This window comes from Cupressus sempervirens, chromosome 11 (assembly GCF_028749045.1).
Source record: "Cupressus sempervirens isolate cs-2001-9-10 chromosome 11, ASM2874904v1, whole genome shotgun sequence".
Classification (NCBI taxonomy): domain Eukaryota; kingdom Viridiplantae; phylum Streptophyta; class Pinopsida; order Cupressales; family Cupressaceae; genus Cupressus; species Cupressus sempervirens.
In genome coordinates this window covers 600,162,086-600,168,019 of record NC_143128.1, presented here as the reverse complement: position 1 = coordinate 600,168,019, position 5,934 = coordinate 600,162,086, and positions in this window count along the sequence as shown.

The window sequence follows — 5,934 nt, the reverse complement described above, 5'->3', positions numbered from 1 at the left end:
TAGAGGAATAAATTAGAAAGAGACTGGTATTAACCAACCTACTTGGAACCCCTCATATTTAATCTATGTTCTTTTCTTATTTGCTAAATATACAAATCAAAAGTATGCATATATTACTAATATGTGCTTGCTTTCTATTTATTCTCCATGCTAACCAATGTAAAGTTCATGGTTAAAGTACAATGGTGTTTTATATTTTATCATCACAATGAGATTTAAACTATAAGATTTAGCATGAAGATCTACTTGGCACAAAGCCATGTTTTCCTATCTTGTTTATGTAGAAGCAGATTCCATGATAATAAATGTCCAAGAATGTATCATTAATAATTGACATGACTTAAATATAGGTATGTCTACCAGATCTTCATAATCCATGTTAAATACTGATTTGTTTTTGGGATAAATTGTGTGATAGTTTTTAGCATCAACATTTTAGATCATACTACATGATCCATCATCAGGATACAGGAGAGTAATGTTGATGGATCATGTAGGATGATCAAAAATATTGATGCTAAAAACTGTCACAAAATCAATCCAAGAAACAAATTAACATTTGAGTATAGTTGCCTCGAAATGAGGAAGAACTATCCAAAAGGGACTATATACACTGAGAAAAATATGGTAGTTTTGTGATATGGATATCTAATAGAAACAACTTTCTCTCCTTTTAATATAAACTAGATAAAATGGTCTAAAAGGTTTGATCAATGCTTTCATGAATGATTTTCAATATGAATTTGTAGAAAGCAAGTAAGAATATCATCTTTGTCAAATATGGCATATGTTTAATTCTTATGTTTGTCTTTATTTGGATAATATTCCTACTTCTATGTTTTATGCCCATTGATATACTTATGAACATTGCTAAAATTATTATTTTCCATGACATACAAGGGTCTAAAACAATCAGAATTGGACAAAATAGACCAAAAATGTTAAATTGAGCAAATACTCAAAATTATAGTACTACAACATTACAAATAAGTGATTTTCAAAAACATTGTAAGCATTTACAATGGACTTAAAAGTACTACACATTTAAAATTATGGACAATTGTTATGTAAATTGGATACTTGCCTAAACCATCAGCTTTCTTGCAGAAATGAAACTTTTCTCGATATGTTTATGAAATCGATAAAAAAAGGGTCTTCTTCTGAGGTGGCTCTTGCTACACACGCTGTAGGTAAATTATAGTTAGAAATGTTTTAAATAGTAGCTCTATTTCTATTCCACAATATTTTCTAATTTGGGAGATGAAAGAATTTATAAAATTCTTTTAGGTCTGTTAGCAATAACAATTGGAGCTGGTGAAGTAGCCCATAAAGTGATGGAAGACTCTATTCCATTTTTTTCTTGTGCATGTAAAATTGCATCAGATGCAAAAAATTACTCAATGGTATGAAATTCTAGTTTGCAGCCACAAGTTAGATATTTTGTTTTTTTTTGGAAATATTTTGAAAGTCTGGAACTCTAATGCAGAGAGCACTTTTGACATGCACAACTAACCTACAATATTGCCTAGCTACTCATTGTATTTCCCTTACTCTACGTCACAAAATATTTAGATTTTGATTGTTGTTTATGCATAGTAGAGTGCACAAATGTGGAAAATAATGCAAACCTTGAATGTGAATGTTAAGATTCTCTATCTTTTCCTTGGCATTGGAGTATAGAAGTGTGAATTGCAATATTCCCATAGTCCAGAATCATAAGGTTACACAAAAATCAAGATTTATTATTGGACTTTCACTTGAGGGTGAACAAATTATAGATTAGATGATGAAAGACTATGTCAATTAGTGCAGAATTTTGGGTAATTTTTTTATGTTATCCCTAATAGAGCCCAACAAAAAGAGAAGGCACATGAAAGGCCTCTAAGAATTCCAAACAAATTTGAGTTTTAGTAGCATAGAATATTTTTCAATTGATGCACCATACAAAGTTATAGTCAATTTTCTTTATAACATATGGCTTAAGATAATAATGGAGGCCTGAACTCCCAAATAGTTAAGCCTTTTTTGGTACAACTAGAGTGGCCAAACACTTGGCAAGTCGAGGTAAGGCATTGTTATGGAAATTATTAAGGATGGGCTAAACTTGTGTGATCACTTAGTGCATCATTTAAATTTCCAAATGAATTGGGTATAAAATACCCCACTTTTGTCTCTGAAATCTAAGAAAAAAATCCAAGCTATACATCATCTTGGTATTGTTGTGGCACACCCGGCCCCCATTTTTCATTCCCATTCTAAGATTCTTAGGCACCCAAGTTGACCCTATTTTATTAAATATTTCTTTATATATCACATGGTATAGAATCCCTCATTATATTTTAGGAACTTCTATCTATCCCCAAATAGTGATGGTGAATTTATTATGGCATCTAATCATTCTTAAAGAGGGCTTGGTTTTTGTTAGGGTGATTCAAGCCATATGTAAATAGAGCTAGGAATGTGCAACCATCCTCAAAATAGAGGGATTCTTGACATCTCTTAGAATTCTCTAGAGTTCCTAAAGTATCTTGGAAGTGTCTAGGCATTCTCTAGTTTAAACACCTAGGAAAAACAAAAGAAAAAAGGAAGGAGTTGGCCCCAAAGGCTCCTCTACTTTACTGCAAATGCTTCTATGTGATAATGAAACTAGTTCTTGGACAAGGTGTGAGGGGTTGTAAAAATTTAACCTTGAAAAAAGGATTAAAGGTGGGCCTAATATGAATCCCTATAAAGCTAGTTTTTTTGTAGGTAGAGATAGGTTATTGCCAAAAGATGATACTCAGCCTCAAAATAGTAAAGTAGATTTGGTATAGTCAAATGCTTACACATATAGGCTATTTATGAATCCTAAGACCTCAGAGATAGTTCAGAGGTGTGTGAATTCCTCACTTATCAAAACTTGTGAGCAATGGTGTAGATAAGAATCACTTACAATACTAGAAGATGATTTTATTTAATGAATCTAGAATTCCCAATCCTAAAATTCAGGTAGAAAAATGTATTATAATTGCTCATAAAGAACTTACACAAAAAATGAATACACATTAGAAGATGAACACCCTCAAGTATTGTATGAGACATCCAAAACTTCATTATAGAAATTAGCTTTTCCCCACTCCTTTAACTTGTCACTGTCGAACACCACCCATACAATCCAAGTAAAAGAACCTCCCAAAATCAGTGTGAGGAGAGAGGGAAATAAAATTTCAATAAACTTTAGCATCAAGCAAGGGAAAAGAAATCTCATTACCTACCAATCATATCATTGTCTCCCTCCTTCCCTGATCGATTTTCTCATCGATAGCGAGCACCAGCCAGGGATTGAAACAAATTGTCAAGTAGGATAGGAGGAATGAGAGGTAGGGGAATCTCTTTCTTAAACTATTGGATGGGATTCAAGATCTGAAAAGATGGATTGTGACTTCATATCTTTTCCTACCATAATGCAGAAGAAAACCCTTACATAGCTCCAACTCCTTCGTGTGCTCTCAAACATCAATGCAATGAAAAATGTTTTTTCATGTTGAAGTTAAGCCCGTGTTGGTCAAAATTTCAACCAAAACGGGCTTAGATTTTTAAAAATGGGATTTTTCCCTTCTCAAATCCAACCCACGTAAACCTTTTTAATTGAAGGTCAAAATTTTTGGTCGAAAAATAAGATCAAATGTAGTAGTGTAGTTAAGCTAGAGATAAAATAATCATGTTGTACTATGATAGCATTTTTGATATAGAAAAAGTTCATTAATAAGAAAATGATGCACCAAAATATCAAGTCCTTCATGTCATAACATCACTAATAGTTGTGTCATTAAAATTCTAGATCATACCTGAAGCGAAGTTGCAAGAAAAATTAACAAAATGCACTAATTTATTGATGCGCTATCATCTAGCTTTGTCAATGTCAGTATTATCTCTTTCAAAGGTTTCAAATTTTTTGAATATCTTTAAGAAAAAAGACCCATGCAAGTTTTTGAAACTCTAAGAGTGCTCGTATAATCCCCGTCTCTTACAAGTTTAAGAAACTCAACTTGTATATCATAACTAGTAGTCTAAAAATGTCATGATTGTAAACATAGAAATAATTGACCATCCTTTATATCAAATATACTAAAAATTATAATCAATGAGAACATCTCAATACTTTCTTTAGTTGAAATAGAAACACAAGATTTTCCTCAAAGAAGTTTGAATTCCATGACTTGATATTTTTAACAACCTTAACAAATATGCCTTTATTTACCAGTTCTTGCATCTCCAATACAAATTCAATTTTATCTGCATAATTGTAATTCAAAATACCCTAAATGAAAGATCAAAAAGAATTGAGGGTATGTATCTAAGAAAACATGATCTCCTTAAGGGAAAATTGTTTTTTTTTTTTCTCACATGTACATGATCAAGAGTCTTACTACTGATTCCAGAAAGAAGTTGATTATGATGTCTTTGTTTGGTAGAATCCATCATTAACTTCCCTTGTGATTCACTCTCATTATGTATCCCTTTCCACCTAGGATGATTTTCCAGATCCACTCCTAATTTATCAATATGACAAGTCTTGCTGGAGCTGCAAGCTTCACTACCATGAACATGTTCTATTGGAGACCTCAATTCAACATCTTTATCATGCTTATGTGAGAAATTTAATGGGAGTTCATACATCACCACGTCATTTGAAATGGTTTTAATAACTACCTACTCTTATCCACTCCTAATGTTAATAGTAGAAAATTCCTTTGAGCATGTATTATTTGGATTGGTATCATCTATAATTAGCTTCAATGATCTACTTATGAGAGAGATGTCTAAACCTATCAACAAAAGTTATAGATTATGAAAATTTGAAGTAATATCTTGCTGAGGATAAATTATTTATTTCAAAAATTATTGGTGTCTCAAAACTAACAAAAGACACCCTTTGAAAATGCATCTTGCATTTTCCTGAATCCATAAGTGACCTTATATGAGGGAGAAATTATACTAGAATGTACAAGGCCTCTATATACATAATATTCTTGAACTGGGTCATCAAGCATTCACATGTTCAGCTTCATTCAGCTAAGTTCATTCTATGAGAAGAAATACGCATAACAAAATAAATTCATTCAAAAAACTTGTGACAACTTATCATGATAGACAAAATGGAGATTGTACCTTCTATTTGGAAAATAAGTAAATATCCCCAAGGAAATACCAAATTCAAACTCATGCTCATGTTGCATGTGTCAACATTCCCCATCGACCTTAGTCTCAAGGCTAACTAACTTATCAAGAGTGTGTATCCCACAAATGAAATTGGTATAAATGTTACAACCTATCACTACAGTAGAATAAGAGATCAAATTAATTTTTTGCCGAAAAGTTTCTACTTTTACTCATTTTTTTACTATTGAAGGATATCCCAAACACCTACTTTTCTCCCCAATCCACAAAGTTCACCTTCCCTTCTCAATAAAATACATCCACCTACTTTTAATTATTTGATATTAATCACATCATATTATCCATAGTCTAGCCTTTCCAAGGATGCAATCTTGCAACAACTCATTGTTTTGCAATCTTCCTGCCTTCATGTTCTGTATGGACTCATACTTCCTTGGCCAGACATTTTCAGTAGACTCTTCCTCCTTAGCACCCACCAAATCAAAACACCAAAGCTACAGAAGCCACAACCAACATGCTCTGTACACTGTAACAAGAATGTCTCTGTATGCAAGAAATATTTTTTTAATGACCTCCCTCCCTTTTTTATTAGAATGTGTCTAATAATCAAGGTAACTAAGAGATTCATGTATGCTTCTTCATCCTTGTATGATTGATCTTCTATTTGAATAAGTTAAAATCCTTTAGAGTGTTAGTGGATAGCATATGTTTTTTAACCTCTTGTGTTCTATAACTTCAAAACAGTTGATGTTAAAAATAGCATTTTCCGACAAA